The 26,632-nt window shown below is 36.4% G+C and overlaps 1 pseudogene; it reads right to left on the bottom strand.

The window, feature by feature from the left end:
• LOC147410045 (geraniol 8-hydroxylase-like) overlaps nt 1–19,354 on the bottom strand; it is a 74,375-nt pseudogene extending 55,021 nt beyond the window's left edge.
• Between the last annotated feature and the right edge of the window lie 7,278 nt (nt 19,355–26,632).

The raw sequence follows: 26,632 nt of genomic DNA, 5'->3' as shown, positions 1-26,632 counted from the left end.
CTAGGTTTGTCATTAGCAATGTAGATTTATTTGGGATAAGTAGAGACCGGCATTGGCCGGGCGGGGTTGGTGCCTAACACCTTCCAACCCCGTAACATGATCCCCGGATTCAGATTTCCTGTAGTAGATTAGTTTTTATCCATTTTAGAGTCAGTTTGGTTCCTAGACCACAATAACTAGGTGGCGACTCCCAAACCTCAAGGGTCAAAAGCGGATCCGCGCACCCCGCGGATCGAGGGCGCTTTCAGTGGCGACTCCACTGGGGACTATTGAGGATCAAACTTGAAAAACCCCAAGTATGGGAGCATTGCCAAGATGACCTAGTTTTTTTATTATTATTTAGTTGGATTTCTTTTATTTATTTTTTGTCTTGATTGTAGATGATTTTGGGTATTGCATTTTTTTTCCCAATTAAGGATCACTTTTTGATGACCCCTAAATAATGAAAGATTCAAATTGACCTATGAAAATGATGGAATGATGAAGGTTGGACAGAAATATTAAAACTTTTTTAGATAATATTCTAGTGAGAATTAAGTCTGGGAGCCTCTTAATAAAACATAGATCTCGTCGAGTAGATTAATTTAGAATCAGATTTCACTCAATTTCGTTATCGGAAGCCTTAGATATCATCGATGCAAGTTCAATCTGTAAATTTGGAATTATTTCTGAATGAAAGTTGGGACAGCAACGTTAAAACGTTTTTACAGAACATTCTGATGATAACTAAGTCTGGACACCTATTAATAAAATGTAGATCTCATCAAGTAGATTAATTTAGAACTTGATTTCACTCGATTTCGTTATCGGAAGCCTTAGATATCATCGATGCAAGTTCGATCTGTAAATCTGGAATTATTTCTGAATGAAGGTTGGGACAGCAATGTTAAAACGTTTTTACAGAACATTCTGGTGAGAACTAAGTCTGGACACCTATTAATAAAATGTAGATCTCATCGAGTAGATTAATTTAGAACTTGAGTTCACTCGATTTCATTATCGGGAGCCTTAGATATCATCGATGCAAGTTCAGATTGTATTTTCCTAATTCACAGAAAATCTGAATTTATCTAATATTGGCACAATTAATGTTCTTGAGAGTGAGCTCATCTCAACCATTGTCATTCTATCATCAATGTAACACCTATTGGAATCTCGATCTATTTTGGATCACCCAAAAGTGATCATTGATTGGACCTTAAAAATTATAAAAATCATGCCTATTGCAATGTTTATTTGATCAATTATTATATGCCATGCTCATTAATTGATTTGCCATGATCTTGAAAGATATATTTGTGATGTATTTGATTTCATCTCAATTTCGATGTGATGGGTTTTGGATTATTTTCTTGATCAATATTCATTTGATATTCATATGTGATGACATAATCTGGCCCATGGGCCCACGTGTTTGAAAAAGGCCCCGGGCACACCCCACCCTGTTTTGCACACACCACATGCACGTTTACTGTTTTGAGCACTTACACGTCCCATATAGCCAACGTGGCACTAGTGCGTGGCCCGGTCTCTTCGGAGATGCGACGTCATTCATGAAACCCACAACTCCAGTCACGTACCTTAGGGTATATCAAACTGGGGGCATCAATACCATCTGATCAGGTGATTCTGAGAAGTATGTTGATGCACCCAGGCTGGAGCGACCTGAGCCTTTGACCTATTGTAAGCCACACAGTCACATGTCCCGATTGCCAACGTAGTACTAGTACGTGGTCGGTCCCCTCGTGGGATGCCAAACCATTTATGAAAGCTACAACTCTTGACTTGTACGTGTAGGTATAAAAGGTAATCTAAGTATATCAATTGCACTTCTTGGTCAAAATCGGTGCCTAAGCAAGATCTTGCCCCGCTGTACCCTACTGTACGAGGGGGATAGACTACGTCTATTCTAGACGAGAGGTATTTAAGTGGGTCCTTGCTCAGCATTGTGCGCCACCTCTCAACTGGAGATCAAACTGGCTGTTTTTGGCTTCAGAGAAGTGAATTGAGGTTTTAGATTACCACCTATACGGTATATCAAACCAAGTCTCCACGTATCGAAAGGTATATAGGTGTGCTTAGACAAGGGTGGCCAGATAAAAATGCATTGCACATAGTAAGCTTAGAGTCTAGAAACCTTCCCAGTAGGTCACGACTCGAACCTATCGTGGGTGTTCCCGGGTTGTTCATTGAATGGAATCTTATGAGACTTTGTGATTGATATGAATGTATGTGAATGATGAGATCAGAATGCATGTGAATGATGAAATGGATGTATGTAAATGATGAGATCAGAGTGTATGATTGTCCTCAAAGATAAAAAAAATGTTGTTTTTGAAAATCAAAATGGGTGCACCGACCCAATAAAAAATCCATCTCTTACAAATGACCCAGCCCAACTCGATCCAACAATCCTGATGGACTGGGCCATTTAAATCGAAATAGAAATCAAATTTTCAAAGAAGAAAAATAGTTTACAAAGGGAAAGTATTTTTCAGAAAAAAATATTTTCGAAAAGAAGTGTTTTCCAAAAAAAGTGTTATTCTCTAAAAAAAAAACAAAATGTTTTCTAAGAAAAAATATTTTCCAAAAAATATTTTCCATAAAAATAAGATTTTCCAAGAGAAGATACTTTTCAAATAAAAAACTATTTTTCAAAGAAAAAATATTTTCCAGAAGAAAATGTTTTCCAAAATAAAAGAAAAAGAAGGAAAAATAATTAGGAAAAGATCTATTTTTGCATGAAAAGTTTTTATGGACCTTGGAAAACTACCAAAAAATGTTGCAAAAAAATAATCAAATTTGTGAAATAAAAACATTATTTTCCAATATTTTTCAAGAGTGCAACATAATTATTTTTCTTCTGAATAATCATTGAATGGATGAATTTTTTAATGGATTGATGCACAAAATTCAATAAAATCTCAGGGTTTATTTAAAATGTTATCAAGGGGGTGACACTGAAATTGGTTAAATTCACCTTCAAAGAGGTTAAGGGTTATCATTGTATCTAAGCTCAATCGTCTATCGTCTAGCTAGGGTTGTAAATCCGGTCAGTTAGAGTAAACGTCAATATCAAGTCAACAGTCAGAAATGACCTCAAAATTTCTCCATATCATCCAGTTGTTTTTTGAAAATCATAGTGCTTCAATCCTACCGGTTGTAAGCAATGTCTCAGTTCTCATCAAGCCCGTTTTGGGTAGTCTTGAGTTTTCATGAGTCATTTGGGTTAACTCGAGTCCTTTTTTCTAGCAAGGTCATGTCCTCCTTAGATTGAGTCTACTCTTTCTTATTGAGTCAAGTTATTTCGTCGAGTCTATAGAGGTGTTTATCGCCCCTTCTGAATTTGATTGGATAAAGGAAATTTTTGAATACCTCGAGCGCATTAACGAGTTAACTAATAACTGGCTTCAAAGAGAAATTCCTCTAATAAGGAACCCCCTCCTGAGCAAGAAGATAAGAGTCGGGTTCAAGAAAAGAAAGGTCATTGACCTCGGAAGAAAAATAAATTCCAAAAGAGATCCAAATAGAAACCATCTTATCTCTAGAGGAACACAAGGGGATAATGAATTGACTCAGAAATTTCAAAAGACTTGTTCGTGTGATCATATGAGGGTATGCTAGGTACAAGCTTGGGTGTTGTTCAACATGGAATAGATACTCGTCTATATCAATGGAATCAAAGAAGATGTTATAAAAATGTATCAGTGCTATCCTCACTACATCTTGAGTTTCAAATCATATATTATCAGTCGATATGGGAGTACCTTTTGAACTAATCTCTGATAATGGGTCGTACTTCAAAGCATAAATCATTACTCTATGTTTAAAGTTGAAGATCCGACAGCACAAATCATCCCCCTACCGTTCTCAGATCAATGGAACGGTTGAAGTAGTCAGTAAGAGTCTCAAGACTATCATCAGGAAAATGTGACAATCACATCGAGATTGGTTAGAAAAATTATCATTCACACTATGGGCATATCGAACTTCAATTCGATCCTCTACTGGAGCTACTCCCTACTCCTTAGTGTATGGCATGGAAGCAGTCTTGCCAGTTGAAATGGAAATTCCATCTCTGAGGGTCTTGTTGGAAACTCAATTGTTAGAAACAGATTGGGTTCGCCAGCGGTATGAAGAATTGAATTTGATTGAAGAAAAACGACTGAGAGCTTTGTATCACGTGCAAGCTTATCAAAGAAGAGTTGCCCGTGCATTTGATAAAAAGATCAAAGTTCGTCACTTACAGGTCGGGAATTTAGTACTCAAAGAGAATTGGGCACCTATCTTTGACCCTAGAGGGAAGTTCAAACCAAATTGGGGAGGTCCGTACATCATCAAGGAGATACTACCAAGAAAAGTTGTCAGGCTTCAAGATCATGATGGAATCGAGTTACCAGAACCAACCAACCTTGACCAAATCAAACGGTACTACATTTAAGGAGGCCATTTTTGGCCGAATCAATTTTCCTATTACCAAATTCTTTATCTCCTTTCTCAACCCCTTTGCAGCCTGTTCAAAAAGAGAAAAATTGTGCCTTTTATTTCTTAGCCTGATCACCTAACCTAGGGGAGGGAAAAATCTAAACTACGTTTTGGTCTGATCCCAAAATGTTGGGGTACGTAGGCAACCTGAGAAGTTACTTCAGGCCCGACCACATCAATAAAAAAAGAAAAAAAAATCTCTATTTCCCCACACAATAAGAAATGAAAAAAAATTCCAAATGGGGAAGAAAATTTAAAGAAAAAGAAATAATTTAAAAGGAAATGCCACACAAGGGGCATTTGGGTTTTTGAGCCTTAAAAATCCTTTTCTTTTATACCCAGTCCCAAGCCTACCTATAAAAGTCCTCCTAAGTACCGTGTGAAAAGGTCAAGGAGGGTAGTAGAACATGATCAGACAGTAATTCCAGAAGGTCAGAGGAAAATAAAAAGATAAAAAAAAAAAATGATGAAGCCTGCTAAGTTGAAAACCCGAAAAGGGCGACTTAGGCAAAAATTAAGGCAAGCTCGCAAAGTTGAAAATCTGAAAGGACAACTTTGGCAACAATCAGAGCCAAGAAAAAAGAAAAAGCTCGCTAGATTGAAAACCTGAAAAGGCGATCTAGGCAAAAGTTAGAGCAAGCTCGATAGATTGAAAACCTGAAAAGGTGATCTAGGCAAAAGTTAGAGCAATATAAAAAACAAAAAAAAAACAAAAGAAAATCCCAAGCTGAGAGCAGTTCGAGCTGAAACATCAGAAATCCGAATAATCAAGTTCAATACTCAGCTTAAACCAGGCATAGATTCAGAAGCCACAAGTATCTTGTCTACGATCGATCTGAAAATTCTTACTTCCCCAAGTGAACCAATGGAGAGAATGGTGAACTCTATGATGAGTCTCAAAAGGAAATATTTTGTTCTCTTGAGCCTGACTCAAAATCTTTAATAAAATTAATCAAAATTAAAAGTTGGATCTTTATTGCGCTTGTGGTAATCAAATATTTCAAACCTTCATACAAGGGGCATTTTTCTTTTTCTCTAAATTATGTAATTTCCCTCCTTATACTAGGGGCATTTTTTAATGATGTATTCAATTATTTTCAATGCCATGTTTATTGTCAAACTAGGGACATTTTGTTTTTGGAGCAATGTTAATCCTAAAAACCTCAAACTTAAAGTTACCCTCTTGATAACAGTTCTTCAAAAAACTCTTGAGGTTCAAAAGAAATAAAAATTCAGGTTTTAAATTCATAAAAATTTTGGATAAATCCTTGAGGTTCAAACAAAAGCACTTCGGATCTCACATTTGACTGTGTCCAGAGATCAACTAATATGGTATTCCCAGATCCAATCATTCCTGGATTCGATCATTTCTCTTCCAGATTCAGTATCTTCCAGATTTATTCAATTCACTCTGATCAGTCTTTTCCAAATTCATTCTTTCTTTCCCAAAAGTCCTTCATTCCTTTGCCAATTTTTCTCAGTTGCCGCCAAGGGTTAACTTGGATTTTGCTCAGTTACCGCCAAGGGTTATCTTGGATTTTGCTCAGTTTCCGCCAAGGGTTAACTTGGATTTTGCTCAGTTGCCGCCAAGGGTTATCTTGGATTTTGCTCAGTCTCCGCCAAGGGTTATCTTGGATTTTGCTCAGTTGCCGCCAAGGGTTATCTTGGATTTTGCTCAGTTGCCGCCAAGGGTTATCTTAGATTTTGCTCAAATGTCGCCAAGGGTTATCTTGGATTTTGCTCAGTTTCCGCCAAGGGTTATCTTGGATTTTGCTCAGTTGCCGCCAAGGGTTATCTTGGATTTTGCTCAGTCTCCGCCAAGGGTTATCTTGGAATTATGCTCAGATAACGCCAAGGGTTTTCTTGGAATTATGCTCAGATGCCGCCGAGGGTTTTCTCGGAACTATGCTCAGATACCGCCAAGGGTTTTCTTGGAATTATGCTCAGATACCGCCAAGGGTTTTCTTGGAATTATGCTCAGATGCCGCCGAGGGTTTTCTCGGAATTATGCTCAGATACCGCCAAGGGTTTTCTTGGAATTATGCTCAGATGCTGCCAAGGGTTTTCTTGGAATTATGCTCAGATGCCGCCAAGGGCTTTCTCGGAATTATGCTCAGATACCGCCAAGGGTTTTCTTGGAATTATGCTCAGATGCCGCCGAGGGCTTTCTCGGAATTATGCTCAGATACTGCCAAGGGTTTTCTTGGAATTATGCTCAGATGTCGCCGAGGGTTTTCTCGGAATTATGCTCAGATGCCGCCAAGGGTTTTCTTGGAATTATGCTTAGATGCCGCCGAGGGCTTTCCTGGAATTATGCTCAGATACCGCCAAGGGTTTTCTTGGAATTATGCTCAGATGCCGCCGAGGGTTTTCTCGGAACTATGCTCAGATGCCGCCAAGGGTTTTCTTGGAATTATGCTCAGATGCCGCCAAGGGTTTTCTTGGAACTATGCTCAGATGTCGCCAAGGGTTTTCTTGGAATTATGCTCAGATGCCGCCAAGGGTTTTCTTGGAACTATGCCCAGATGCCGCCAAGGGTTTTCTTGGAATTATGCTTAGATGCCGCCGAGGGCTTTCTCGGAATTATGCTCAGATACCGCCAAGGGTTTTCTTGGAATTATGCTCAGATGCCACCGAGGGTTTTCTCGGAATTATGCTCAGATGCCGCTAAGGGTTTTCTTGGAACTATGTTCAGATGCCGCCGAGGGCTTTCTCGGAATTATGCTCAGATACCGCCAAGGGTTTTCTTGGAATTATGCTCAGATGCCGCCGAGGGTTTTCTCGGAACTATGCTCAGATGCCGCCAAGGGTTTTCTTGGAATTATGCTCAGATGCCGCCGAGGGCTTTCTCGGAATTATGCTCAGATACCGCCAAGGGTTTTCTTGGAATTATGCTCAGATGCCGCCGAGGGTTTTCTCGGAACTATTCTCAGATGCCGCCAAGGGTTTTCTTAGAATTATGCTCAGATGCCGCCAAGGGTTTTCTTGGAATCATGCTCAGATGCCGCCGAGGGATTTCTCGGAATTATGCTCAGATGCCGCCAAGGGTTTTCTTGGAATTATGCTCAGATGCCGCCGAGGGTTTTCTCGGAACTATGCTCAGATGCCACCGAGGGCTTTCTCGGAACTATGCTCAGATACCGCCAAGGGTTTTCTTGGAATTATGCTCAGTTTATATTTACTTCATGCTCAGATTTTGAGCCCACACACTTACACAGTTGTTATATCAGTCAAGGAGAATTTGTTTTAAAATTCAAGGATCTGACACTGCCAGTGAGAGCTCGCGCTCAAGGACCTGACATTTTTCTAGTTCGAGGAGAGTTTTATGCTCAATGATCCGAATACCCCGACGAATTGTTAAATCAGGCTGCAAAATGAACTGTCACTAACTTTGGCATTCGGATATTGCACTAATCTACCAAGATAGATTTGCTATCTAGTTTGCTTCAACCCTCTGCCAAAGAGGGGCATCTGTAGACACCCCATTTTTGCATCCGCCTGATTAATCAAGTCGTCCACCCGATCGCAAAGGTTCCCAATGATGGATGTCTATTCCAATGCTTTATTTTGTTACCAGATATGTTTCAGAAATCCGGATGAGGTATCTCGAACTGACAAAACTTAGAAACCACGCTACGTTAGGAAAATACGACCCCAGAAACATAGAAATCATCATCTTGCAAACCAAAAAGAAGCTTCACGATAAAAATCACTAAAAATGATTAAATTACCAAAATACCCCTAACCTCAAAACAACCTTAGAGCCTACATTACGCTTAGGAAAATCCGTTCAAACACATAAAACAACAAATCGAAACCAAGTAAACCACTTCGCCAATTTTTACAAAATTTGACAAAATTACGAAAATACCCCTCATAAAGGTCACGATCATTTCATATAAAAAACTTCATAAATGACAAAAACCAACATTCCCATTGAATTCCTTACGAAAAACTGATTCCAAAACATCCTGGAATATTAAAAAACGACTTAAAACGTAAAAAAATCCTCTCCGAGGGCAAAACGGTAATTTCACAATTTTCATAATTAAAAAATTCGAAATTAATAATTAAAATATTAAATAATTAATGTGAAACATTAATGAAATTAATTTAAAAAGTTGAACCTAAAAAATCGATTAATTGGACTCTCAGGCAAAATTGTTGAGGGTTCGTGGGATATTTCTTTAAGGACCCCTCCATTTGGGGGTCCAAAGAATTAAAGATATAATAGAAGGGGGTTCTCCAAAAATTAAAAGTAAATCAAGCAAGACTGAAGTCAAGGTATTAAAGTCAATCAAGTGAGACTGAAGTCAAAATTAAAGTCAATCAAGCAAGACTGAAGTCAAGGTACTAATCGAGTCAATCTCATAAGACTAATGTCAAAACCCTAAATCAAAATCCTAATCTAAATTAATCAAGTCAATCTCATAAGACTAAGGTCAAAACCCTAAATCCAAACCCTAATCTAAAACTAATCAAGTCAATCTCATAAGACTAAAGTCAAAACCCTAAAACCCTAAAGACTAAGTCAAAACCCTAATTGAAACCCTAAAAGAAACCCTAATCAAACCCTAAATGCTTCTAAAAACTTTATAAAAAGGAGCCTCCACACCCTATTTTCGTATCAAAGAAAAAACCCTAGAAAAAGTAGGTGAAGAAGCCTCTACAACCCCTCCAAAACCCTAATTTTGGAGCCCCAACTCCTTCCCTAACACCCCTACTCCGATTTTAGCCTTAAAAACACCCAAAAACCTCTCAAAAACATCCCAAAAATCCACAACAAATTCGAAGCACCTAGATCCAAGAAGGAGATACTTTACCTCGGAGATCAGAAATCAGATCCGGAGATAGAACGAAGTAAGGAACACGGTACAAGGAGTCGTTTTCACCAGATCTGAGGGAATAACACTTTTGCAGATCAAAGGTAAGCTTATTTTATTATTTTTTTTTCTAGGTTTGTCATTAGCAATGTAGATTTATTTGGGATAAGTAGAGACCGGCATTGGCCGGGCGGGGTTGGTGCCTAACACCTTCCAACCCCGTAACATGATCCCCGGATTCAGATTTCCTGTAGTAGATTAATTTTTATCCATTTTAGAATCAGTTTGGTTCCTAGACCACAATAACTAGGTGGCGACTCCCAAACCTCAAGGGTCAAAAGCGGATCCGCGCACCCCGCGGATCGAGGGCGCTTTCAGTGATAGGCACATTTGATAAACCAAACGACATAACTAGCCATTCATACAAGTCATCATTGGTCTTAAAGGCCGTTTTCCATTCATCTCTAGGTCGGACTGTATTTGATGGTAGCCACTTTTCAAGTCGAATTTGGAGAAGATGATTGAACCCGTTAGTATGTCGAACATGTCATCAAGCCTTAGAATCGGAAAGCAATATCTTATAGTAATTTTGTTCACCGCATGACTATCAATACACATTCTCCATGTACCATCCTTCTTAGGTACCAATAAAGTCGGGACCGCGCATGGACTAAGACATGGTTGAATGAGACCCTTGGAATGTAAGTCTTCCACTTATTCCTTCAATATGTCATGCTCTTTTGGACTCATCCTATAATGGGACAGATTTGGGAGACTTGTATCAAGCACCAAATCGATGTGGTGATGTATATTTCTCATGGGAAGCAATGAATCTGGTAAGTCTGAAGGAAGAACACAAGAACATTCTTCAAAGAGAGGTTGCAATTGAGGAGGAACTTGAGTAAGAGGATCCCGATTGGAAGGGTGTACTGCCACTGCGAATACTTGGCTTGCTTCTTTTAAGTCTTCATTGATGTTAGGAGAAAGGAAACATGTTATCTTCTCCCTAGGTGGGAAGCCTTGGGCTTGGCATAGGAAGAATATAGGATCACTTTGACACCATTATACATGAAAGAATAGGTATTGGCTTTACCTTGATAGATGACATCATTATCATGAAGCCAAGGCCTTCCTAAGAGGATGTGGCATGCTATTATTGGGACGATTTCACAAATAACATAATCCTTATATTGTCCAATGTTAAAAGAAAGAGAGCATTGATTTGAAACATTCTTCTTACACTTATTATCCACTCAATCTATAGAATAAGGTGTAGGGTGTTGTGTTGTAGGTAGCTTGAGTGCATCGACCATGTAGCTTAAAATTATATTTTCTGAACTTCCACTATCTATAATTAATTGACACAACTTGTCTTGCACATTGCATGTAGTTAGGAAAAGACTATGTCTAGTTGAAGGAGCAGCATGTTGTACCGACAATAAGTTGCGAATAACACAACTTAGATGTTCACCTTCGTCCTCCTCATAAGTCTCAAAAAAGATAGTCACATCATTATCAACATAGTAGTCATCTTCGTTATTTTTTATAATTAGCCTCGACTACTAATGTGTGATTCCTTCGGCACACTTTGGAGATATGACCTATTTTTTCGCACTTAAAACACTTATTTTTCTTTGGGTGTGCATAGGGATTAGGTTGGTGAGGTTTAGGATGTGGAAGTGAAGCTTGAGAGGTGGAAGCATAAGAATTAGGTTGGTGGGTTTTAGGATGTGAAGGTAGAGCTTGAGAGGTGGAAGCATGGTTGTTGTCATAAGGGGGGTGATTGTGGAATGGATAAGGTTAATAAGATGGAAGGGCGGGTTGTGAATAATTAGACCTCCGATTGTTGGTATAAGAAGGACGAAAAGAAGTACGAGAATCAAACATGAAGGATTCTACCTTTAAGGTATTGTTTATGGCTACGTGCATGCTTGTGTATTGATGCGTAGTCAATTTCTCTTGAATTCTTCTATTCAACCCATTGATGAAATGCCCAATAGTTTGGTCTTCATTCTCTTTAAGTTCATTCTTTGAGAGAAGTCGAGAAAAGTCATCAACATATTCTTATATACTTTGAGACCCTTGCTTACAATTTTATAGGTTGATGAATAAGGTTTGGATGTAATCCAATGCTAAGTATCGGTGCTTAAGCAATTACTTCATAGCTGGCCATGATTGAACTTGTCGAAAGCCTTGACATAGTCGATCTCATTGGAGATGGTCCCACCAAGAGGAGGCTGCCCCGGTTAGCTTAAAAGCCACAAGTTTGACCTTCTTATCCTCCGAAATTTTCATGTACTCGAAGAATCGTTCAACATTGGAGATCCAATCAAGAAAGTCCTCAATGTGCAAGAGCCCGTTAAAGGAAGGAATATTCATCTTAAGCCTATAGTCAAAAGACAGTTCTTGTTGCCCATTGTTGCGAGGATAGGGGGTGCATTATGCATGAACATGCGTTCAACCTCTTAAAAATCATGGAAGGGTTGATTTGTGGGTGAGTGATGATGGGTCTGTCTTGCATTGGCTTTGCAATATGGAGGTCGGTGAATATGGGGGGGTTAGGAAGAAGTCTATCATGGTTAAAATATGGATGTTTAGTTGGGGTAGGGGTAGTATAAGGATCCAATTCATCTATGTAATCCATATATAGGATTGTTATGGTCGTTGAAAGGTCATTAAAGTTATTTGATGGGTTTTGAGGGTTAGGAGAAACGTTTTGTGAGGGTGGATATATGGCTGTTGGAGGGTAAGGGATTTTATTTTGAGAGTATAGGAGTGATGTAGTATGGTTAGAAGGTTGAGAGATGGTGGTCTGAGGTGTGAAAAGTGGTACGATTTGGGCAAAACCAAAATTATGGGTAAAGTTCTAGTTTTGAGGGAATTCGACCTCTTTAGAAGAGTTTCTAGGAGCTAAATTATGAGGGAAATTGTGGAAGGGATGGTGGGAATCCTTTGGGTCTTCTTCTCCAAAAGTTTTCTTACCTTTTTTAATCTCAATGGTGTTGAGAACCATGCCTTGAATACGGGAGTCCAACATAGCCATAATTTTGTTAGTGATTCTTTCTTCAAACTTCTCCAATTTGGCTTCCAATTGAGTTTCTAGATAAGATTATGTGGTAAAATTATTTTCACCATCCATCTTTTGTGGATCGTAACAAGAGCTTTGATACCACTTGATATAGCAGAAGCGTGTGAATCAATAGATTCGATAGATTGTGTTCAATGGAACACTCAAAATCAATTTGAATCAATAGATTCAATTGATAAACAAACAAAAGTTTGAAAGAAAATAAAGTATAAAACTAAAAAAATGTAATTAAAAGATAAAAGATAATTGAATTAATTATTGATTTTCATATTTGGAACTCTTTATATAGATAACTCCATCATAATAACTTGTAATCCTACTAAAATACTAAAAATTAATATTCCTAACATATCTATAACATAATATTAACTTTCTAATCCTATTAGAACTCAAATTAGAGACTTTTAAGCACTTCTAATTATAGTCTAAATACTAAAAACAAATTTAAAACAAATTAAAGAGTAACAAGGAATTGTACTCTTAACATAACTATGAAATAGAAATCTTATTAGAAATAGAAATAGAAATCCTATTAGAAGTAGAAATAGAAATACTAGTAAAGCTCTAACTAGAATTATAGATGTCATACATCATATCCAACTTTCCAATCATACCCAATTGGTTTCTGCTACAAGTGGTGTCAATTTCCCTAATTTAATGTGAATGGCTTTATGGATTGATAATATATTTTGATTTGAAGTAATGGGTAGCTCATCTTGCTCTCGTTTAAGCCAAACAACAATTAAATTAGCCCATGCAACTACTCTATTGATGGTTCCAATCATACCCAATTATTTCGGGATGTCAATTTCCTTAATTTAATGAGAATGACTTAATGCATTTATATGATTTATGATTTTGAGTCATGGGTAGTTCATCTCTTGTTCAACTTTCGCACCAAAATACAATTAGATTTATCCCTTGTACCTACTTGATCCAAGTTTTTCTCAAAACCTCATTGCTTTATATTTAATGACATAGGTGAGAATTAAAACACTCTCATGAATGGCATTTGAGAGCTGTGTTAAAATTGATGTTCTTAGCACAGGTTTCATGCTAGCTGGAGTGTACTTGGGACTAGGAAGAATGATATAATCAGTGAGGTCATATCGAACTTGTCTATGATCACTTTGATGGTCAGATTGAAGCTCAAACTAGACAAGGCCCATACTGCATTCACATATCGTCTTTGGTCTGCTATCTTGTTGTTCTGATTTATCTGTAACTATCTATTTCACTCTAGAACCAAGTCAATACCATATTGTTTGGGGTGGTTTTGTTTTTCTGCTATAGCTATAATTGCTTCCTGAAAAAAATTTAGCTACACTAACGTTTTTTTTTATCAACTACACAAACTAGACTAAACTCGGTCAAATTCATCTGAAATATTAAAGAAGCATTTCAGGAAGGAAAAAAATTCAGACCCCCACTATTTTGTATTTTCAAGGATAAAAGTAGGAAAATGAATTATATTTTACTACCTCTCCTAAATCTTCTCCTATCTAGTCTCCAATGCCTCATGGATAAAAACAATCCTCAAGATATTGTTTATGAGCATAATTCTTGAGACAAAGAGGGTGGGACCCACCTTTATATTTTATTATATAGATGTTACTATTGGTTTGGTCCCTAGACCTCTCTTTGTTGTACCATTTGCTCCAGCTTCTTTGTGTCCGTAACAGGGGCTATGGAATTCAAAACTAAAGAGAATTTCAATTAATATTTCTTTTTTTCCTTTTCCAATCTGTTCTTATTTGGTTCTTTTATCGATTTAGAATTTTTTTTGTTACCTATTATGGTATGAATAATTGGATAAATCCAAATTTGTTTGGAAGAGTTTGTTGCCATTATTACTAAATATTTTATCCTCAATCACCACCTCAACCTTCCTTTTATAATGAGATACATTGACAATGATACAATGTATTTCATGCATCATAATGTGATGCATCTCTTACAGTGTCCGACATGGTTTTTAGAAAATGGAATGTACTTGTTACATTAGTTTTTATGTGATTCTTGCTCCTTTAACTTTAGTTGTAGTTCTACTTTCTTTTACATCTTACTGATATTATGTTTTTTATTGAATTCTTCAAAGGGCATGATGAGTTTGCATCCATGTTTTTTTTATTCCCGAATTTGATTGCTGATACTTTGATCTCATAAGCAGGTAGGACTTCAGCAACCAAATATATTAGCTGTGAATTGTACTTCCCTTTCAAGTACTTCTGAAATTTTCAGCAAGCTATTGAACTCAATGGGTTATTCAATATGAACTATGAATATCCAAACATCATATGTTCTGATGTCCAATTGCTTTCCCTGTCAGATAATTGAAATGTACCAACCTCAGAAAAAGACCAATGGCTCTTCATCAGCTCTTCAGCATCTGCAAAAGTTGTTTTCACAGAAGAAAGAATTTAGTGAGAATATGGTGTAAGAAGCATACCCAAATCGTTTATGTCTGTATTCTCTTTGTTCATTTAGTTTTCTTTAAGCAACACTAACGACATTCCTTTGCAGTTATGAACTATGTTAATGCTTATTTTCCACCTTGAATAGTAGTTAATAGGTTGATTGATTCAATTATCCTTTTTCTTGTGACAGGTCAATAGATCTGTGCTTCATCATCTTTTCATGCTTACAGCGTTCCCATTCTCCAAATGTACATTAATAGGTATGGCGTCTAAAAAAATATCTAAATCTAAATCTATTGCTCGTCAATTTAGCATTTTGTTTTACATAATTTAGATTTAGACGTCAAGGATTGAACTCCCCAATCTAAATTTAAAGTTGACAGTGCTTTTTTCCCTATTGCAGGGATAGCAAATGCAATAGACCTGGCCGATCAGTTCTTGCCAAAATTTCAGCTTTGAATTGTGAGTTCATTATCCTCTAGTTGGTTCAATTTGGAATGTAATTGCAATTATTGACAATCCGGTACAATGCATTCTACAATCTGTTTCTTGCAATTTGTGCTTTGATTATTGAAAATGGAATTTTTTTTGCCTTTGTTTCATCCCCCATCCTTTGGGTGTTCAGGAAGCCTGTTGATGCAAGTGTTTTTTCAAGGAAATTAACGAGCTATAATAGGATAACACATTTGCATTGTGCATTCTCTCAATTTATAGATATATTGCTTTGCACTCTCAGAATGATCCTGATTTGTTCTTCTGCTCTCTTCATTATGGTGGTAGGCAAGCCTATGGTTGTAACTTTTCGAGCTTAGTCTAAAGATCAGATCCTTAGGATTCTTCAACAAAGGCTCATGGTAGGTCCTGGTGCCTTATCTTTTTTGTCTTTCAACTATTTTTGTATTCCTCTTTAATTTGAGCTATAAATTTTCATTTATGTTTCATGATTTGTAAGCTTTTACCACTTTCAACAGCAAATCAGTGACTGTTATAGGATAATTGTTTTCATCAAGCAATTACATCACCTAGTGTTGTAAAAGCAATAAAACACCTAGGTTAACTCAGGATTTTGACCTTGGTGGGTGAAGTATTGACTTCGATGCCAATGAAACATTACTGTTATAATGGTCCCCTTAAGCCTTAGTTTAAAGTCTACATTTTTAGGTTCTAGAACTTTGGATCTATCAATAAATATATATTATTATAGTATTACTTTTATTTTTTTTTACTATTTCCAACTCTGCCTATGTAGTTTATCGTACGCTAGATGGTCGGTCTCAAGCTCAGATATAGCAGATGGGTCAGTTCTATGATACAACTAAGCACCACAAGTTTGTGAGGCAACAAATTGTTAATCAGGTTGGATTTTCATTTGCTGTTTAATGTTTCATAGATACCTTACCTTTATAAGGACTTTGAAAGTATAGTTTAACCATTCTATTGTTCTCTCATGCAATGGTTGGATATAATCAGCTCAAGTCTCACTCAGAGAGTTATGAGGAATATGTTCCCATGGGTTATGGTGACTACTTGAAGAAGATGTCCAAGTATTTTTATACTCATTTATCTTCTTTTTTCTTTTTCTTTTTTTTTTCCTTTTATCACTTTAATCTCTAATTTTTTTACCAATATCATGTTATGTTTTATCTTACCTTAAATGCGAATGAAAACAGGGTGAGTGAATGAGGCGACCATGTCACATTATAAGCTGTTGCAGATTCAGTATGAAATAGCAACTACCATGTCCTTCTATTCATGAAACTTGAGTAGTTCTTTAGTTTCTTGAGGTTTTGTTTCATATTTTAGTGTGATTTTGGTAGTTTGAACTCGAATCTCATCTTGAAGTTTTTCATTGTTTTCTATAGCTATTTGAGAATGATCTCTGCCTATTTCTTGAATTTAAACTAGATTTTGCTTGAATAGTGGAGATTGCTAACATGCAATCTAATTTTATGGTAGAAAACATCTGTCATTGAATGGTCTTGTTAGTTATGCTTACCGATCTTGATAAGTGGCATTGGCTTTATGGTTACTGCAATTTCATGGTGTTTTAAGTTTTCTTCTGACATTATTGTCGTGCTTTCTTTTCTTAAGTTTTCCAAGTCCAAACGTTTCCCAATTAGTAGATTTGGTTATGGGCGTAAGGGACAAGTAATTCCACTGCTAAGCAATCATTTTAGAGTTAATACTAATAATGGAGATGGCTATTTTTTTCCACTACAGTATATGTATCTGTCTTTCTCAATGTCTTCTATTCTGGATTGTTTTGGTGCTAAAGTTGATAATTCCCTCACCTAATGATAGTCTTATTCATCTTCATTGGAGCAGGTTTTCTTGTTTTACGATAATGGTCGACCCATTGATGAGAAAGGTATCGAGAGAAGAGTGATCGATAGAGTTCATAAAACATATGATACTAAGCTTGGTGGAAAGGACTTTGTTTATGATGGAGAAAACAGTTTATTTACCGTTGGTCCTCTCCCGCAAAATAAGCTTGAGTTCTTTGTTGTGCTTGAAGATATCTCATTGATCAGGTAGACATGTGTGGATCATAGTTTGGATTTTATTCAAGATTTCATGATATTAAATTTTCTAGATGATTTTGTACATAGGAATACTGGGAATGACAGCCCTGATGGCAGTGGATCTCCAAATGAGGGACAATTGCAGTTTGTTTGTAGCATTATACGACATTTCGTAATTTTGATAGTGAAGTACTTAATAATTTTGTAAATTATGACTAATTGTAACTCTTTTTGTATATAAATGAATGTGATAGATAACCTCAATGTTCTCTATTTATCTCTATTTTAACTGCAGGTAATAGGTGCATAGAAAAAAATATATTAAAAATAAATTTTTTTTTAAGTTCAGATATCGGTTTATGACCACTTTAGATAATGGTTTGTAATCGATGTCTAAACTCTCAGACTTAAGACATCAGTCTTATAGACATCGGATTTTAAATCGATGTCTGAGGTTTTTTTTTTTTTTTGTGTGCGTGTTAGTGCTTTCAGATTTGGAACGGGTTTACGCTGTTCCAAATTCTAAGTTCTGGAACGGTTTTTAACTCTTCCAAATCCTAAGATCTAGAACTACTTCCAGCCATTTAAATTCATTAATCACGCCTCGATTAGAGACAATCTGTAAATCATTTCATACTAGCTTAGGAATGGTTATAAAGCACTGCTAATTGCCATATTTTTGTAGTGCACGCGGTATACTCAATCAATACCCCTAACGTGACAGGCTCAAATACCATAGATCTCATCTCATCGGCATACAAAACTGCACCATTTTATGGGAAGGGTAGTTCTATATCCCGAGGAAAGCAGATCTATGGTTCCCAAGCCTGTCACATCAGGGGTGTTGATTGAGTATGCCAAGTGGGTAAGTCAGATTACCACAATTCAATTTATAATAGTTAATTTACCGGAAAAAAAAAAAAAAAGACAAACGATTCTTCAATATTTGTTGTTTATATTACAATGAATGAAGACGAAAAAAAAAATTTTGATTTTCTCTGAAGTTGGCTGACACTAATCTGTCATAAAAAAGAAAGGGAAATTGTTTATATTTCTATTCTCACATATCACTATCTACTGGTCCTAGATCCTTGGAAGAGTTATATTTGTCATCCCATCTCAACCATATGTTTGATGTTTGTTTTAGGTAAAAAAAGACTAAAGATGATTATGATGTTTAGATAGTAGCATGAGTAAACTTACTGTACGTGTGATTGTTGGGATTTCTTTCCGAGGGATACGAAATGAGGTCAATCTTAACGTCACACTAGCAGGACTCTAGGAAAATATCAAAAGGAGACTTGGTTTCAAGTAAAATTTAGAATTTACTGTGCCAATCAGTTAACAGCTCAGCTTGAAAATGGTGTGAGTTAGCTTAAAGTTCGCTTTCTGTTTGATTGAGGGCCTCAAGTACAGTGGGCTGACTTGAGGATAGAAAAGTCCTATTTTTAGAGATACATTTTTGTTGAGAATCCTGAGGATCTCAACAGTAGCTTAAGGTGTTTTCCATTTCTGAAAGATCAGTTAAACTTTTCTTAGGATTTAAATGCACAGAACTTATTGGGTTTTTTATTTTTCTTATTTTTTACTGCCTTGGTCATCTACAATAATTATTCCAAATTACTAATAACCATCAACAAAAAAAAATGTGATGAACATGAGCTAGCATTAGAGATTTAGGGGACTCGCCTTGGGTAAAGCTTTGATATGTTGAAGACTGAACTCGAAATTGTTCTCTTGTCTAAGATCGAGAAGAGTGCCTATTATGTCATTAGATTTGGACACTTCTGGTTCATAATTCCATCAAAAACCTCATCTAATTTACTATAATAACCCTCCATACGATGCCTTATACCTTGTGGATCAACGGATTGGAGCTTGCATTAGGAAATAGTCCACTAAATTTGGCCTACCTGCCTCTTCCAACTTTCCATACAAGATTCTTGAATTCTTGTGCAGATTCGGAATTAAATGAGCCAAGTTGGTGGAGAACATAGTGTTTGACAACAAATTAAGCATGATGAAGAAAGCGGGTTTACCGTTATCCACTGCTTGTACAATTTATAATGACTTGACCGACTAGCCTTACGAACTTAGTCAGATTTCAACTCTTACAAAGTGTTGTTGACTTCATCTTATGACATCCAAAAACATGACCCATGTCACAGGGCTATAGAAGACAAAATTCTATTAACTTTGAAAAAAAAGTTATTTTTCCAAGTTAATTTTAAACTTGGGAGTTTAGTCGAAGTTCTGCAGTTGTCCATTTTCAAAACCTTGGATGAAGCTCCCCAACCCCAACCCTGACAAAAAAGGATTAAAAATAAATAAAAATTGAATTATTTTTCTATTATGATGTTGAGTTTTTCCATGAAATCTAAAGGGTTATGGTGATGGATTACCAATGTGGTCATCCATTTTAGTAAGACAGCCCTTAGTAAGAGTTCAAATCTTATTAAGTTAGTAACGAAAGTATTCTTTTTTTATTATAATAGAGTTTACACTTGTTTTGACACTACTTCATATTGTTGGCATATAATAACCTAACTAAATAGCATAAAATAAGGAGGTTGGCATATAATAACCTAACTAAATAGCATAAAATAAGGAGGTCGTATCTTTATTGAACCGTGATAATTAGACTACCCCACGTGGCAAACTCAATCGAATAAGTTGACGTGACACATTTGGGAATTGTAGAGTTGTGCTCCTCGGGATACACAGCTGCACTTCCCCATAAAAAATATATCTCGAGCACACCGTGTACCCCATGGAGTGTAGATCTACGGCTCTTGAACTTGTCATGTCAGGTAGTCGATTGAGTATGTCTAGTGGGGTAGTTAGATTATAATGACTCATCTTTATTATGGGCTCAAGCCAAGTCAGTTGATATTTTCCTCTTAGTTCTTGCCACATCAGCAATAGTTTTGACTATTGATCTTTTCACTATAACGTCCAAGATTGAGAGTAAAACCTAGGAGAAGGAATCATGAGTACCTATATATATATATATATATATATATATATATGGGAAATGTTCAGCACCCTAAGTTTTACCACACACTTTAACAAACGTGTTTTGTCCTACATGGGTTAGAAGTTTTGGAATAGGCTGATTTTTGGTGAGGATGATCTCTATGATTAGAAGATCATCCTTCCCAAACATCAGCCCATTCCGAAATGTTTAGCCCCATGTTTACACGTTGAAAAATCGTGGACCGTCCATTTTTTGTAAATCATTTTTGATGGGGTTAGAAGTTTTGGAATGAGCTGATTTTTGGTGAGGATGATCTCCTCACCATAGAGATCATCCTCACCAAAAATCAGCCCATTCCAAAACTTCTAACCCATGTAAGACAAAACACGTTTGTTAAAGTGTGTGGTAAAGCTTAGGGTGCCGAACGGGACCCTATATAATATATATATATATATAGGGTCCCGTTCGGCACCCTAAGCTTTACCACACACTTTAACAAACGTGTTTTGTCTTACATGGGTTAGAAGTTTTGGAATGGGCTGATTTTTGGTGAGGATGATCTCTATGGTGAGGAGATCATCCTCACCAAAAATCAGCTCATTCCAAAACTTCTAACCCCATCAAAAATGATTTACAAAAAATGGACGGTCCACGATTTTTCAACTTGTAAACATGGGGCTAAACATTTTGGAATGGGCTGATTTTTGGGGAGGATGATCTTCTAATCATAGAGATCATCCTCACCAAAAATCAGCCCATTCAAAACTTCTAACCCATGTAAGACAAAAAACGTTTGTTAAAGTGTGTGGTAAAACTTAGGGTGCTGAACATTTTCCTATATATATATATAGATATGGGAAATGTTCGGCACCCTACGCTTTACCCTACGTGTTTTTTCTTACATGGGTTAGAAGTTTTGGAATGGGCTGATTTTTGGTGAGGATGATCTCTACGGTTAGATGATCCTCCTCACCAAAAATCAGCCCATTCCGAAATTTCTAGCCCCATGTTTACAAGTTGAAAAATTGTGGACCATCCCTTTCTTATAAATCATTTTTTATGGGGTTAGAAGTTTTGGAATGGGATGATTTTTGGTGACAATGATCTCATCACCATAGAGATCATCCTCACCAAAAATCAACCTATTCCAAAACTTCTAACTCATGTAGGACAAAACATGTAGGGTAAAGAGTAGGGTAAAGTGTAGGGTGTCGAATGGGACTCAATATATATATATGGGAAGTGTTTAGAGAACCTAAAATAGGGTTAGAAGTTTCGGAATGGGCTGATTTCTAGCGAGGATGATCTCCTCATTATATAGATCATCCTCACAAAGAATCAGCCCATTCCAAAACTTCCAAAACTTGGCTCTCTTTAGGGCATTCGAACACCACCATATATATATAAAGAGAATTGAAATTACTAATTAGAACATCTATTGGGGGGTGAATAGGTATACTTCCAAATCAAATCTATTTAAAAAATTTAACCAAGCAATAACAAAATTAGACATTCAGATTTGCAAAAACAATATACAATAGTAGAGTTCAGAGAAATTTAAATCACATAAGAAATACAAATTTATGGTGTTTCAATGACCTCAATCTTTAGTCCACTCTCAAAAAACTCAAAATCTTGAGCTGATATCTTTTTATTCAATGCTTTTGGATTACAACTACTTACACACAAAAAACGAGCATGTCATCACAGTACTATGCTAGGAACTTTCACCCAGCCATTCTAAGACTTTATAAAGAGAAATCTTACTGGAGAATAACTAATAAAAAAAGCTTTCACTCTTTCTTTAACTCAAAATATTACCAATAGAAGGATCAGAGAAGAAGAAAGAACATATGAAAAACTTAGAAGTTATCTCTCAGATTTGAAAATATTTTACTTTTCTTTTTGCTTGATAAAAAACTTTGAGAGTTCTGTCCTATTTATAGAAAAAAGATGAGTGATGGAGTTTGAATGAGAAACCCTAACAAACTAGGATAGACTCTGAAAAAGTCAACAAGTTTGGAGAAACCAAAAGATCAGATTTATTTTGAAAAATATGTTTGTTTGAAACAAACTTAGAAAAGGTTGCAAGACTGCTTCTTAGCACTTGGTCGATCGAACAGGTTTGTGTCGACTGAGTGACCAAACTCAAATGCTTTGAGACTTTCAAGTTCGGTCAACCGAGAAGTCTCGGTCGTCTGAGTGAACAAATAAAGAGATTTTCAAGTTTCGAGTTCAATCGATCGAATATATTAGGTAGATCGAGATAAAAGGAATGGGGTCCACGAATTTCAAGTTCGGTTGACCGAATATGTTTGGCCACCCAAGAGAGAAGAAAAGGAAGAAACTCAATTATGAGTTCGGTCGACCGACCAAGGACATTCACACACTAACTTGAATTTCTTCAGTCCATTTTTGACGAGTGTTGAACTTGGTTTTATCCTTCATTTTTCCTGATCTTGAATTTGTCCTTCACTTTTCTTAATACCTCCTTTGAGTCTGATCGTCAATGGAATTTTACTTAGACGATCTAACTTAAAGATAAGCACTACTTGAAACAATCTTATACATTGATTGACTACAATGAATAAAATATACAAGAATATCGATTTGCATAAAAAATTAGGGATGTGAACAAATCCGTCTACAATCTCTCGTACTTTAAATCCATGACAATTACTCATTCATAAATAGAGCTTCCTCTAGAATTGATTTTCGATATCCTCTTGAGATTGTTGAAGCTGCACAAAAAATACTTAAACCATCTCATAACAACATATTATAAGATAAAAAAGATAAGATAACTCCCCAAATCATCATGCAACCTCCCCCATATTACATGATTATGTAAAAACACAAATTACACCAATAAGCTTTCAAAATTCAAGTCATGTATTAATCCAAGGACAAAGAAAACACACACACACACACACAATCATTACCAAAAACATACACAATATATCATTCACAAGTGTGTGTGTGTGTTCAAGTTCAAAAAGTGTATGTTTGTGATATCTCCCCCTAATTGGCTAGATATAATAAAAATTACAGACCAAAAATAAATAAATAAGAGAAATTAATCACTATCACTCTCATTAGCTCTACTTCCAACATCATTTCCCGAAGACTAAGGATACGTATGATAGTCATCATGCTTGCTTCACAAGAAGTTGTTAATCAAGGTAACTTTCTTATCAATGCCTTTAAGTAGCTTTAAGACTTCTGAGTTATTGTTAAAAGACTTAGAATGAACCGACTTTTTACCTGTGGATTTCTCAGTTGTTGTTGAGGTTTTGAGCTTCATGCACAATAAAATAACAACATTGAGACAATTCATTTGATGAAGAATTGAGTCAAAGGGTTTAGTATGAAGACCGTAAGACTCAATGATTTTTGAGATAATAATCGAAAATAGAAGAGTAAGACGGGAGACAATATGAGTTGATGCTTCAATAATGAAATGAATGATAACTGAAGCCGCATTGATGGGTTGTCGATTATGGATACACCCTAGTAAATAGAACAAATCAGGACTTATCTCATCACGATGCCCAACTTTAGTGACTAAATTTTAGGTCAACATCCTAGCAAGCAGTTTATAGTCAGGAAAGAGAATCTACACTAAACAATACCCTACAAACTACTCTTTTGTTATCGCTATGATATGTTATTTATAAAACATCTATATATAATAGTATCACCTATGCTTTAGATAAAAATTTTATGTTATAAATTATTAGCTTGTAGCATAATTAATTTTTTCTATTGCAAAGTAATTTGAAATTTTTTTGGGTAGAAAGGTCTTTGAATTACCTCAACTCTCGACCCATACCTTCGGAACCACAAAAATCCTAGGGCGTGGTATCTAGACCAATAAGCCATAGGTGTTAGTAGATCTCTCCCTCGCATAGTATTGAGGTTTATGCTCATGTTTTGAGTTTGGGGTGGGTTCGAATATTTTCCAGTCATATTACTGAGTTGACGATAGTCGGATTTGGGGCGTGATACAAAAAAAATGATACAAGACATAACAAATCAAAGTCTCCTTATTTTTGTTGTTATAATTCATCTAACACTGTTCAAAACAAATGAAGTACCGTGTTTTTATCAACATTTTAGTATATTTTTTTTATTATCAAAAGCATGGTTTACAATAACGTAGCATATCTAATTAGTTAAAGCAAAAAAGACATCACACAACAAATCCTAGAGGGAACCATTAAAGGATCAATATTTACTTACTTTCACATGCCAAACAGGGGATCAATAATGTGGCACCACGTCGGACTTTGGGCATGGTTTGGTAACTCTGAATCCACCTGTTATGCCACCAATGTAAGTATGGGAACCTTTCCTTATCTTAATGGTTCCAATGGATGGATTTAGTTATCTAGAACTTCATAGAATAGCTGTGCTTCATAAAAGACTGTTCAATGCTTCTAGGCAATCTGGTAAATCTCTATTACATTATACTATAGAGCAATGTGAGCAATGATACGTACGAAAACCCTTAAGATAGACACATATGGCACTATGATTTAGTCAGGTTGACGTGAGTCACAAGTTGCCACAATAGTTGGAGTACCATGACTCGATGCCACTTGTGAGTGTGGGTTGGAACCCGCAACATAGCTTGCATTTTTGTCACTTTAGAAGCATTAAAGCATGATAAAAGGTGGTAAGACTGCTCGGGCACTTAAGACTTGCCCTACGTCGGTCATGTCCAGTAAGTGTGCAACCTTTGCTACCAAATACTCCAAGATCATGAAAATTTCAATCTGTTCCTTACTATGAGGGTATTATATCTAAATTACACATTAAAACTAATCTTCTTGAACACCCATTTTTTCCTTCCAAATCAAATAATCCCATAACATTAAAAAAATCTTAAAGAATGACCTTCATCCATAAAATAGGATGTTAATGGGCTTTCCAAGCTTTTTCAAAGTCTAGAATGAAACATGAGTACCTATTCTAGATCCAATCCTGATATAAGGTGAGCCTACACCTCAAAGACAAAGCTCGACCTAATAATAATTGATATAACGGCTCAAGCAATCAAAATTGAGTCTAGCCTATCTATGTGTGTATCATCATGAATTTGAGAATGAATAGTGGTCTTGTACATAAAACCAATAAATGGATAAAATAATGCTCAAATGTAATAAATATTTAGAGAACATTAATTTATGCAGAAGAACTTAAATGGAGTACATGATCCATAATCATAAACACAAATCTTATTAACATTCTTTAACTTATACAAGTGAAAATAAACTTAGGCTTGGATTGGTATGGCTCGGAGAGGTTCCAACTTTTTTAAAGTTTGCCCAAACTTTTCTTGAACACTCACATCCTCTTGCTTTATGCCATCCTCAAGCTTCCAACTAAATGAGTGGAGAAGTGATGCCAATGTGGAGGATATTTCACACTAGGAACTGAGGGTGACATGTGACACCTAGGGATTCGAATTTGGTATGGATATACGAGAGTAAGCTTGGTAGAAAGTACAAAATATGTACGAGAAAAATCCCCTTCTAAGTTGGAGAAGGGTAAAATCGGTAGTGGGGTCCATTTAAGTTCTAAGGTCTCATCTCTATATAGATAGATGGACACATGAGCTAAGAGGTATGATTTTCTCCCCTCTCAAGACTTCACTTATTGTTTGTACTAAATCTCTGACTTGGGCGTCGGAGTGGTGTCATTGCAGGCACACCTAGGAGAACAAGGAGAGGGGATCGCGAGGTGGCGAGACATAACTGAAAGTAGAGCAAAAATCCGCCTCTACAATTGGCGTCGTCTGTGGGAATCTCGAATATGAACCACGATTTCACCAAATGGGGTTAATGGACGGGGGAAGATTTCGAAAAGTGGTGGCTGTGTTCGGGAGAAACATAAAAAGAGTCATTTTTGATAATTTGCAGGGGGGATCCACCTTTTAAATAGAAGAAAAACGTAGAAACAGAGAGAGAAGATGTCTTCAACAAGAACACCATTGTTGGAATCTGAAGGAGAAGAGAGAAAGAGTGGAGGGTGGAAGAAGAAGGTTTTGGATTTAAAGGAAGCCAAGCATCAAGTCTTCTTCTCTACACCTATGATCATCACCAATCTTTCTTATTACTCTATCACCTTAGTATCTGTCATGTTTGATGGTCACCTTGGTCAGCTTGAACTTGCTTCCTCTACTCTTGCTAACTCTTGGGCTACTGTCACTAGTTTTGCTCTTATGGAATCAAGGAAGAAGTGATAGAAAATTGGTTGGAATTTTTGTTGTCTTTGTTCTACCTCTATAGGTTTTGAGGAAGTTTTATCTGTTAGAG

This window comes from Akebia trifoliata, chromosome 2 (genome assembly GCF_017979445.1).
Source record: "Akebia trifoliata isolate Shusen 1 chromosome 2, ASM1797944v1, whole genome shotgun sequence".
NCBI classification, from domain to species: domain Eukaryota; kingdom Viridiplantae; phylum Streptophyta; class Magnoliopsida; order Ranunculales; family Lardizabalaceae; genus Akebia; species Akebia trifoliata.
Note: the sequence above shows the minus strand (reverse complement) of the source record. Positions and strands in the feature narration are given on the sequence as shown.